We start from the raw sequence: 12,827 nt of genomic DNA, 5'->3' as shown, positions 1-12,827 counted from the left end.
GAATCGCAGCTACTGAGCCTGAGTGCCTAGAGCCCCAGCACTGCAGCAAGAGAGTAGCCCCCACTCGCTGCAAATAGAAAAAGCCTGGGCGCAGCAACGAAGACCTCACGCAGCCAAAAATAAAATAAAAATAAATTATATCCTGAGCAAAGCAGTCATTGCTTAGGATGGAAGATGTATTTTAAACTTTATAAGAATCTACTGTAGAACACAGGACACTCTACTCAGTGCTCTGTGGTCACCTAAATGGGAAGGAAATCCAAAAAAAGAGGGGCTTCCCTGGTGGTTCATATGGTAAAGAATTTGCCAGTAATGCGGGAGACCTGGGTTCGATACCTGGGTTGGGAAGATCCACTGGAGAAGGGAAAGGCTACCCGCTCCAGTATTCTGGCCTGGAGAATTCCAAGAGTTGTATAGTCCATGGGGTCGCAAAGAGTTGGACATGACTGAACGACTTTCACTCACTCTATGTACACTTTATGTATACATAAAGCTGATTCACTTTGCTGTACAGTAAAAACTAACACAATATTGTAAAACAATTATACTCCAATAAAAATTAAAAAAAAAAAAAACTTGCCTCAGCAAGACAAAAGGAATGCACAAGCCCCAAACATTTCAAGATATCTTAAGTCCTACAGTAGTAACATGATGTGAATTAAAGCAAAAAGATGAATATAGCCGAGAGTTGGATGCCAGAAAACCAGCTAGACCAACAAGCTATGAGACATTGTAATATATATTTTATTTTTATTCTTGCCATGTTACAATGGAAAAGGTAAAGCTTTTGCTTGCCTGTTCATTAGGTGGAAGAAAGGAAAGAGGGAGTGGGAGAGAGGGGAAAGGCAGGGAAGGAAATGAGGAAGGGCCAAAGGGAGGAACAATGAATCCACAGATAAGAATGTAAATAGGTGAATGCTTTTTGCACAATAATTTTGTAATATCTATAAACACTTTTAACACACATGTCCTTTGACCCAGAATTCCCTTCTATGGGAATTTACTCAACAGATATATTCCCACAGGTATATAAAAGATGATTAATGTGCCTTATAAAGATTTTTATGCAGCATAATTTATAGGGCAAAATAAATGTTTACCAAGAGAAAACTAGTTAAATAATGAGGTGTCCCAAAATGCAACCCTCTACAGAATGAAGTCTATACAGAAACAAAAAGACGGGAGACTTCCATGGTGGTCCAGTGGTTAAGAATCCACCCTCCAACACAGGGGACATGCGTTTGCTCCATGGTCAGGGAACTAAGATCCCACGTGCTGTGGGACAACTAAGCCCATGGGCCACAATTACTGAGCACTTATGCCTCAACTAGAGAGGCTGTGCATCACAACTAAGACCCAATGCAGCCAAAAGTAAATAAATAATTTTCTAAAATATCAAAAAGATGGCTATGATATTAGCAAGTGAAAAAAGTTGCAGGATAGTAAACACTGTAATTCTATTTGTTTAAAGTTGAAATATGATTAAGGACAAGCATGTCTATAAAATATGTCTGGAAGGATCCAGTGATATCTGCCAATGATGAGTTAGGGTCAGGAGTGACACCAAGAATGGGGACAAGGAGAAGAGATGGGGAAGACCGATCAGAAAACATTAGTCTTTTGAACAGATTGTATTAGATTCTTGAGAGTCCCTTGGACAGCAAGATCAAACCAGTCAATCCTAAAGGAAATCAACTCTGAATATTAATTGGAAGGACTGACACTGAAGCTGAAGCTCCGACACTTTGGCCACCTGATGCGAAGAGCCAGCTCATTGGAAAAGACCCTGATGCTGGGAAAGATTGAGGGCAGGAGGAGAAGGGGGCGACAGAGGATGAGATGGTTATATGGCATCACCAAGTCAATGGACATGAGTTTGAGCAAACTCTGGGAGATAGTGAAGCACAGGGAAGCCTACCATGCTGCAGTCCATGGGGTCACAAAGAGTTGGACATGATTTAGCAACTGAACAATATTCCACATATTATTTTGTTTTCATTATGGGTAAATACACATAATATAAAATTTCCACTTTTAAATGTACAGTTCAGTGGCATTAAATATATTCACAGTGTTATGTAATTATCATGATTATCAGAACACTTCATCTTCCCAAAATGAAACCCTGTACCCATTAAACAATAACTCCTCACCTCTTCCGACCCTCAACCCCTGACAACCATGCTCCTGTTTTCTGTCTTTACAAATGTGCCTATTCTGTGTACTGCATGTGAATGGAAACATACAATATTTGTCCTTTTATGTCTGGCTTATTTCTCTCATAATTTGTTCAAGGTTCATCCACATTGTAGCATGTGTCAGAATTTTATCCCCTTTTTTATACTGTAAAACTTTATATGACCAAGCCTGAGGACTTTATACCATAACACTTTTTTCCCCTAAAGTGGATCTGTAGCATTATATTAGTTTCAGGAGTACAATATCGTGAGTCAATATTTTTATAGATTATTCTCCACTTAAAGTTAGTGTAAAATGTTGGCTGTATTCCCTGTGCTATATATAACATGCTTGTATCTTACTTATGTCATACTTAACAGTCTGTACCTCTTAATTCCCTACCCCTATTTTGCCGCTCCCCACTAGTAACCGCTTGTTTGTTCTCTGTATCTAAATCTGGTATCTCTGAATCCGTTTTTGTTTTGTTATATCTACCCATTTTTACTTTTTAGTTGCTGGAATTTCACCCCTTTGTATGGATGAATAGCATTCCGATATAGGGATATGCCACATTTGGTTTATCCATTCATCTATTCATGGATATTTGGATGTTTCCACCTTTTGGCTCTTACGAATGACGCTGTTATGAAGATGTGTAAATACTTAGATAGGTATATCAACAGATGAATCTATTTAAGTCCCTGGGCTTCCCCAGTGGCTCAGCTGTAAAGAATCTGCCTGCAATGCAGGAGCTGCGAGTTCAATCCCTGGGTCAGAAAGATCCCCTGGAGAAGGAAATGGCAACCCACTCCAGTATTCTTGTCTGGGAAATCCCATGGACAGAAGAGACTGGTGGGCTACAGTCCATGGAATTGCAAAGAGTCCCACACAACTTAGCGAGTGAGCACGCACTTTACAGCCAGATTGGCCTTCATGCTCTGCGGGTTGGCTGGGTCTTTACTCTCCCTGAAATGCAGGAGGATAGATGGGGAGGAAGGAAAACCCAGAGCGCCTGCACAGGGCTCGCTGTCTGTTTCCCCAGAGCCGCTGGTTGGGCTGGAAGGCGGGACAGTTTGGGGATGAGAGGTGGGTGAGAGGATGCCTCTCTGGCCTCTCCATCCGGCTTCTCTTCCAAGTTACCCCGCACAGCCGTTGCTCCGTTCGCCTGCCTGGACCCATTCTGCAGACGGAGCTGGAGACTGTCAAAGCCCAGAGAACAGCTTGTCAACAACCGGCTTCCACCCTTTCCTCCCCTCTCCCAACTCACTTTCCCCTCTCATCACCCCATCTCCCCAAACACTTCTGCCTCCTGTTCCTTAAAATCACCCCCACTTCTTCCTGCCCAGGCCAGGCTTTCACCAGCCCTTCCAGATGTGGCATATCCCTATAATGGAATACTAAGCCCGAGCCTACATGCTGCAGATACTGAAGTCTGCACACCCTAGAACCTGAGCTCTGCAATAAGAGAAGCCACTGCAGTGAGAAGCCCGCACACAGCAACCATCACCCAGCACAGCCCAAAATAAATAAAACAAAAGTAAGTAAAACATCTGTGTCTTATCCCTCTTTGTGCTGGCTCTTTGTTAGGTCTTACTGATAAACCAATGCAAATAACAGTGTCTAGAGTTTAATGGGTTTGCAATTTTACTGTGTTTATTTGCATGAAGATCCTGTACTAACTCAGGCTGCTAAAACTGTACTAAAGTAAGGAGAGCTTTCTGGGACCCTCGAATCACAGAATCCTGGCACTCACCAAAGTGTATGCATTCATTTCCTTTTCACAGGCCTCTCTCTCTCCCCATGATTCACTCTCTCTCCATCTTCCTTCTTCTCAGTTCTGCCCTCTGTCCCATGCAACCAGACCAGAGGACCCTGCTATCTGTCCCCACGGTGGCCAGGGGAAAAGCCACAGGGTCCAGGAGAAACTGAGCCCTATCTCTGGGGATTAGATGGCCTGATATCAGGGGGAGCACCAAGAGACTGAAGCTTTGGAGGGAGAGCAAAAGTGGGCTTGGCACAAGAGGTTAAGGGAGAAAATGGGCAAGGCTGGCTCTGACCATAGCCCCTAGGTTGGGTGCAGGAGTGAGGGAGGTATGGGTTGGGTCAAGCAGGTCCACAGCAGGAAGGAAGAACCTGGAATGATGGAGGGATGGAGCCGGCAACAGGGGTAGAGTGTGGACCAGGCTGGACCAAAGCAGGAGAAACTGGGTGGATACAGACTATGGGGAGTTGGGGGAAGGGCTCCTGAGGTCACTGTTGTAGCCTTCCTGCAGAAGCCAGAGATCAAGTTCAGGCTTGCTGGTCTCTAGCAACAGAGCCAACCTGGCAACCTCAGCAGAAAAGGGCATTGATGAGAAGGTGGAATGAAGCAGAAGAAGCGAAAAGTAGAAAGGTTAGAGTAAGGGACCCAGGGAGCCAGAACTGAGCTGACATCTATTGGGGTGCCTTCTAGCATGAGTCAACACCAGCCACATTTCTCTGGTTCTACCATCACCTCATGCAGGAGTCAAAGTCCAGGAGAGAAGCTCTCGTTGGCCCAGATGGAGTCACGTGGCCTCACTCTCTGGCTAGTGATGACTGCTTGCCACCTGACCTTGGATGTGTATTTCCCTAGAAGGAGATGGGGCTGCCACATCCAGAATAAGAAGTGAATGCTGAGAGGTCAGGCAACCAAAAATCTTCATGTCAGTCTGACAGTGGAAGGACCAGCCTCTAAATCTATCCCTAAAATTAAGAATTTGAATTGCTCGGTCATTATCCAAATGTCCAAACGGTATTGTGCCAAACTGCCAAACGAGTCCCAACCACTTCCTCTAATTTGGCCATTTCATCAAGTCTTGTGGCTCCGGGTAATGGCAGCCAGTCTCAGTGGAATAAGAAATGTAAAGCTCTGTTGTTGTTGTTGTTTATTTAGTTGAGTCCGACTCTTTGTGACCCCCATGGACTGTAGCCCTCCAGGCTCCTCTGTTTATGAGATTCTCCAGACAAGAATACTAGAGTGGGTTGCCATTTCCTACTCCAAGAGATCTTCCCGACCCAGGGATGAAACCCATGTCTCCTACATTGGCAGACAGATTCTTTACCACTAAGCCACCAGAGAAAGCTCTGTGCATATAATTACTGTTTAGGTTGTGACATTTCTCACTAGATTTCCTGCCAAGTCTCACTCAGGTTTCCATATCCACCCACAAAGCATATGGCACCCTCGCTGAAAGCAGCCCTTGGGAGGCCCACCCAGCTCACTATCACTTCACACCCCAGGGTGTGAAGGGCCAGAATTCTTGCCCAACTGGACCAAGCCATGTCCCTCCTGACACAGGGGGGTAATAGACAAGCACAGGCTGCAACATCATTTGAATTCTGAAAGACTGACAACAACTAAATGTCCATCAGGAGACAATGTATGAAATTATTCATGGTTTGTTGACTATTTCCTGGAGAAGGTCGTGGCAACCCACTTCAGTATTTTGCTTGGAGAATCCCATGGACAGAGGAGCCTGGTGGGCTGCAATCCATGAGGTCACAGAGTTGGACATGACTGAGCAACCAAGCACAGCACATTGAATATTTGGCCACCAAAAAGCAACAAGTAGTTCTCTATTTGTATTGAAACAGAATGATCTAAAACTATGCTATTAGAAGCAAGGTGGCAAATGTTATACAGGGTATGACACTGCTTTGTGTAAAAAATGCACACTACTTTGTTCTCTCTCATATATGTATGTGGCATGAACAAAACAATAAAAGTATAAGCATTCAGAGCTTCCCCAGTACACCATAAGGAAGAAGAGAGCCCCACAAAGGCAGTAGAAGAGGGATGAACAAGCTGGAGAGTCAAGGAGATAGTGTGGATTACCTGCAATAATGTGGCACTCTGTTCTTAAGGAGTTTCTCAGGGTGGTACTGAGGGGCTTCTCTGGTGGTTCAGACAGTAAAGAATCTGCCTGCAGTACAAGAGACCTGGTTCGATCCCTAGGTCGGGAAGATCCCCTGGAGAAGGGAATGAAAGGCTACCCACTCCAGTATTCTTGCCTGGAGAATCCCATGGACAGAGGAGCCTGGCAGGCTACAGTCTATGGGGACATGATTGATCGGCTAACACTTTCACCTTCACGGGGTGTTATTGTAGAAGGCAAATTTCATTTCTTTGGTCCATTCAGCATCTAAACTTCTGTCAGTGAGACAGGAGCTTATTTGTTTATTTATTTATTTGGCTGCACTGGGTCTTAGTTACGGCATATGGTATCTAGTTCCCTGACCAGGGGTCAAACCCAGGCCCCCCTTCATTGGGAGTGCCGAGTCTTAACCACTGGACCACGAGAGAAGTCCCAAGAACCCCCTCTTTAAAAGGCAGAATCCCAGGAATTCCCTGGCAGTCCAGTGGTTAGAACTCTGCACTCTCACTGCTGAGGGCCCTTGTTCAGTCCCCTGGTCAGGGAACTAAATCCCACAAACTTTGCAGTGAGGTCAAATAAATAAGGAAATAAAATTTTTAAAAAATAGAAGGCAAAATCCTCTATATAAGAAAAGCAGGAGAGGCCAGAAGCTCAGTCTCCCAATTTATCTTGCAGATAGGGTATGAACTCTTGGCTCCACCAAACAGACAGACTCATCCAGAGTTTGAATCAGAATTTTAGGAACATAAGGCAGCCGGGGTGGCAGGACGTTCACTCTCCAGGGTGGCAGTTGCCAACAGCGTCCAGAGTGGGCATTGGTGATATTGTCAGCCATAGCCAATGTTGCCAGCCATAGTCCTCATCCGTCGTCATGGTATTATAACCAGAGCAATTCTGGGACAAGACCGGGGGATTGGTCTCACCTGCAGAGGCTCCCAGCTGTGAGCTATCCAGAGATGACATGAGCCCCCAGTATTGTCTAGTATAATAGAAAACAATGATTTCTGTTGCTTCTAGTTAAGAATCCTGACTGAGATACTTGCTTGTGTGGACGCTGTGAGCCTCTCTCTGTAGTGCTCTCAAGAGAGCTTCAGTAAAGCCTAGCAAAGACCTAGACAATTTTGAAAAGTGAAACCAAGGCCTTCTCTGGTGACCCAATGGCTAAGACTCCGCCCTCTCAATGCTAGGTGCCTGGGTTCAATCCCTGGTAGGGGTACTAGGTCCCACGTGCCACAGCTGAAAGTTCACACGCCACAGCTAAAGACTCTGAAAGCCACAATGAAGATCAAAGATCCTGCATGCCACAACTAGGACCCAGCACAGCCAAATAAATAAATATTTTATTTAAAAAGTGAAGCCAGATTTGTGTTTCCTATGGACATATCACTGTTCTAAGGCAAGAACATGGAGGCCCAATTTTTTTTTTTTTTAACACCAAAAACAGTTTGTATTGAGGTATAGCTGATCAACAATATGGTGATAGTTTCAGGTAAACGGTGAAGGGACTCAGCCATACATATACATGTATCCATTCTCCCCCAAACCCACCTCCCATCCAGGCTGGCTCATAACACTGAGCAGAGTTCCATTTGCTATACAATAGGTTTTTGTTGGTTATCCATTTTAAATATAGCAGTGTGTATATGACCTTCCCAAAGTCCTTAACTTATCCCTTCCCACCAGCAACCATGAATTCATTTTCTAAGTCTGTGAGGCTCTTTCTGTTTTGTAAGTTCATTTGTATCATTCCTTTTTATATTCCACATGTTAGTGATGTCATATGATATTTCTCCTTCTCTGACTTACTTCACTCAGTATGACTCCCTAGATCCATCCATGTTGCTGCAAAGTGGAGGCCCAGTTTTATTTGGGTTACGTACAACATGCACATCAGACACTGTAAATGTTGCCAGAGATTCTCACCAACCTGTTCCCATTGGCTGCCCTGAGAAATGAGAATGATGTGGGGAGGAAGACTTTTTTCTTCTCACTTGACATTCTTCTGTATTATTTGAATCTTTTAAAACCATATTCATATATTATTTTTAAATGTTTTTAACATTTAAAATAATTACTTAAGAAAGAAATGTGATATATCCTCAAATATACTGCAGTGTCTGCATAAGGGAAAAGATAAAGTAAAATATGCAGTCTGGCAAAAAGCATAGCCTTTTGAAGAAGCAGGTGGTGAGGGCTGGGTAGTCTGCTAGAGTCTTGATGTGGTAGGCTGTCAGAACTGCACATTTTTTTTTTTTTTTTAGCTTTTTAATTTGGCATCTCTTTATGTTACTTCATATTACTTGTGTGGGAAATGGTTATTTTAACACAGTCTTCAGCCTCTCAAGTGTTGCTCTGCTCTGCAGCAAACTTAAGGCAAAGGAGGGGACAGGGATAGGGAGAAAGGGCCCAGGTTAGCAGCAAGAGGTGGGAGATAAAAGTGTAGTACATACAGGGAGTTCCCTGATGGTCCAATGGCTAAGACTCTACGTTCTCAATAAAGGGAGCCAGGTTCCATCCCTGGTCAGGGAACTAGATTTCACATGCCACAATTAAGAGTTCGAATGCCACAACTAAAGATCCCGAATGCTGCAACTGAGACCCTGTGCAGTCGAATACATACATTTTTTTAATTAAAAAAAAACTTAGTTCACACATAGAAGTGGCCCAGAGGGTCACCTGCACCGGAAGGGGACATTGAATAAACCAAAGTCAAAAGGAGGGAAATTTAAAATTGTGATATATCCATACAATGAAATAGTACTCAGCAACAAAAACTGAAGTATTACTGATATACCCAGCAATGTACAAGAATCTCACAGACATTATCTTACTGCAAAAGTCAGACAAAAAAGAGTGCACACTGCTTGATGAAATTTATATGAAATTCTAGAAAAGGCAAAACTATGGTGACACAAAGCAGAAGCGGGAGAGACTGACCGCAGATGGACAAGAGGAAATTTGGTGATGGTGGGGGGTGATGGAAACATTCTCTAACTTGATTATGCTGATATTCACACTGGTGTATACATTTGCCAAAACTCATCCTACTGTATACTTAAAATGGGTGCACTTTATTGTATGCAAGGTTAGGGTTGGGATTTGGGTTTGAGTTCAATAAAGTTGATTTTTTTAAAATATTTATTTATTTGGCTGTGTTGGGTCTTAGTTGAGGCATATGGGATCTTTTTTAGTTGTGGCATGTGGGATCTAGTTCCTTAATCAGAGATCGAACCTGGGCCTCTGCATTGGGACCTCAGAGTCTTAACCAACGGACCACCAGGGAAGTCCATAAAGTCGATTTTTTAAAAAACAGAGGTGGGGGTTTTGAGTGAGGGTCTTATACGCTGGGTTATATTTACTCTAGTATGTGTGTTTGATGGTATTTATGAGTGAATAATGGAAGAGGATGAACCTGCTGTTGCCCATTTGGATACAGGCCATAACTAATTGGAAGCCAAGTTTCCAAGTGTTAGAGAAGAGTAAACCAGGCCTCTATCCATCCATCCACATCCTTGGCCTGGTGCCAACGGATGCCAGGCAAAAGTGAGCAGTTGGAGTAACTCTCCTCTCGCCACTGTCCCTGCAGGAAAGGAGAGTGAGACAGAGCATCACTCTGAGCAGGGCCAACTGCCCAGCCCAGGGCCTTGGCCAACCCCAAGCCCAGGACATCTTCATCAGCAAAGCACCAGGTGTGTGAGTTGGCCACAGCCTCCATTTCAGTTTCAAGATTTGGCATTTATCCTTCTATGGGAAAATAAACGAGCAACATCAAGGGGAAAGCAGACTCAAGAAGATAATGATGGATTTCTCTGATGGTCCAGTGATTTAAAAAAAAAAAAAAAATCTGCTTGCCAATGCAGGGGACAAGGTTTGATCCCTGGTCTGGGAAGATTCCACATATCCCAGAGCACCTAAGACTCTGTGCTGCAATTACTGAAGCCTACCGCTGAGAGCCTGTGCTCTGCAACAAGAGAAGCATCCACGAGAAGTCGACGAACCACATCAAAAGTAGCCCCCTGCTCACCGCAACTAGAGAAAACCCACACAAAAGCAGCAAAGACCCAGCTCAGCCAAAAAATGATTAATTAATTTTTTTAATAAATAAATAACAGAAATGAAAAATACACTAGAAGGAATCAACAGTAGATTCAATGATACAAAGAAACAAATCAGCAAACTAGAATCAGAGTAGTGGAAATCAACCAAACTGAACAGAAAAAGAAAAAAATAATATAAAAAATGGGGACAGTTTAAGAGACCTCTGACACAAAAATCAAACAACTAACATTTACGTTATGGGGGTCCCTGGAGGAGAAAAGAGAGAGAAAGGGCCAGAGAACGTATTAGAGGACATAATACCTGAAAGCTTCCCTAACCTGAGAAAGGAAACAGACATCCAGGTCCAGGAAGCACAGAGACTCCCAAATAGGATCAACTCAAAGAGGAAAACACCAAGACATATTATAATTAAAATGGCAAAGAATAAAGATAAAGAACCAGTCAGTCCTAGAGGAAATCAGCCTTGAATATTCATTGGAAGGACTGACGCGGAAGCAGAAGCTCCAATACTTTGGCCACCCCATGTGAAGAGCCAACTCATTGGAAAAGACCCTGATGCTGGGAAAGATTGAGGGCACGAGGAGAAGAGGGTGCAGAGGATGAGATGGTTGGATGGCATCACCAGCTCAATGGACATGAGTTTGAGCAAACTCCAGGAGATGGTAAAGGACTGAGAAGCCTGGCGTGCTGCAGTCCATGGGGTCACAAAGAGTCGGACACGACTTAGCAACTGAACACACACACAGATAAAGAGAACATTAAAGCTGGAAGGAAAAAGCAACAAGTGACATACAAGGAAACTCCCGTAAGTCTGTCAGCTGACTTTTCAGCAGAAAGTCTACAGGCCAGAAGGGAATGGCATAATATATTTAATGTGATAAAAGGGAAAAAACTACAACCAAGAATACTTTATCTGCAAGGCTTTGGTTCAGATTCGATGAAGCGATCAAAAATTTTACAGACAAGCAAGAGCCTGTAAAACCATCAAACTGTCTTTAAGAGAAATGTTAAAGGGACTTTTCTAAATGAAAAAGATGGATCACTTCAGCAGTACATACACTAAAATTGGAACCATACAGAAGAAGATTAGCATGGACCCTGCACAAGGATGATATGCAAATTCGTGAAGCTTTCCATATTTTTACCAAACAAAAGTAGAGTCACAGATGTAGGAAACAAACTTATGGTTACTAGAGGATTGGGGGTAGAGGCTGTGGACAAATTGCGAGATTGGAATTGACATACACACACTACTATATATTAAATAGATAACTAATAAGGACTTACTGTATACTCAATACTCTAATTGCCTATATGGGAAAGAATCTTTTTAAAATTGTTTTTTTTTAATTAATTTTTATTGAAGTATAGTTGCTTTACAATGTGTTAGTTTCAACTGTAAAGCAAAATGAATCAGCCATACATCTATATATATTTCCTACCTTTTGGATTTCCTTTCCATTCAGATCTCTGCAGTGCATTAAGTAGAGTTCCCAGTGCAATACAGTAGGTTCTCACTAGTTATCTATTTTATCATAGTGTTAATAGTGTATGTATGTCAATCCCAATCTCCTGATTCCTTTAGCCCACTCCTCTCCCCCTTGGTATCCATAAATTTGTTCTCTACATCTGTGTTTCTAGTTCTACTTTGCAAATAAGATAATCTATACCATGTTTTTAATTTCCACACATATGTGTTAATATAAGATATTTGTTTTTTCTTTCTGATGTACTTCACTCTATATGATACTTTCTAGGTCCATCCACATCTCTACAAATGATACAGTTTCGTTCCCTTTTATGGCTGAGTACTATGCCTTTGTATATACGTACCACACCTTCTTTATCCATTCTTCTGTAGATGGACATCTGTTCTCAATCCTGTCCCTACTTGGCTCAGCCACACAGTCCCTCCCTGTGTAACCCACACCCTACTCTGTCCCCTTACACTTTTGTCCATAAGGCGAACAGTTCGTGTTTGATAGGTAGTTGCTTTCATTATAGGGTCTTTGGTAGAAAAAAAATCACCTAAATTCATGGATCACATGGAGTGGTCTCTTGGTTGGCTACACTCAAGAAAAGATATTCTGAGACTCCCCCCTCCCCCTGCAGATCAGCAGGAACCTGGCGTGGGGGTGGTCTCCCTGAATGTCAGCACTGGAACAATAAGGGGAGGGCCTCCAGTATGGGAATGGTGTGCCTCCCAGGGATGCTGGGGGAAATACTGCACTGCCAAGGGCAGAACCACTTTTCCCTGGGTGGTTTCACGCATCACTATTAGTGTTCATATTATCATTGCTATTTTTATGGATGCCTTCTCTTCTTGCTACTGGGCATTTTAAGCCTCTCTGGCGGGGCCAAGCCTCAGTGAAACTTGAAATTCTGTGTACAGATAAGAAAGTTACAGGTCATGGAAGTCTGGCCCATGGGTCCTTGAGATGGGTCTCTAGGAACCTATTTGTCTGGGCAGCTTATCAGGGAGACCTACCCAGCCATGTCTCCCAGCCCAGGCCATTCGGTTGGTGAAAGATAACTTGACCTGTCTCCTCCAGGCCTCACAGCCCTCTCCCTGCTCTGAACCCCACTGCACTATCTGGCATGTCATTGCACTAGAAGTGAATTGGTTCTCTCTCCCCACTTGCCTTTGAGCTCCAAGGAGGATGGACTGTGCCTCAGGCTGTGGAGGAGGGTGGC

General features: G+C 43.4%; 1 non-coding gene across 1 annotated transcript; it reads left to right on the top strand.

The window, feature by feature from the left end:
- The first annotated feature begins 11,172 nt into the window (after positions 1-11,172).
- Positions 11,173-11,276, top strand: LOC113902011. Its single transcript, XR_003513658.1, has one exon. It is a non-coding gene; the product is annotated as a U6 spliceosomal RNA (small nuclear RNA).
- Positions 11,277-12,827: the final 1,551 nt, after the last annotated feature.

The sequence above is a fragment of the Bos indicus x Bos taurus genome, chromosome 11, assembly GCF_003369695.1.
Source record: "Bos indicus x Bos taurus breed Angus x Brahman F1 hybrid chromosome 11, Bos_hybrid_MaternalHap_v2.0, whole genome shotgun sequence".
Taxonomy (NCBI): domain Eukaryota; kingdom Metazoa; phylum Chordata; class Mammalia; order Artiodactyla; family Bovidae; genus Bos; species Bos indicus x Bos taurus.
The sequence above is the reverse complement of the archived record's forward strand: the minus strand, read 5'-3'. Positions and strand labels throughout refer to the sequence as shown.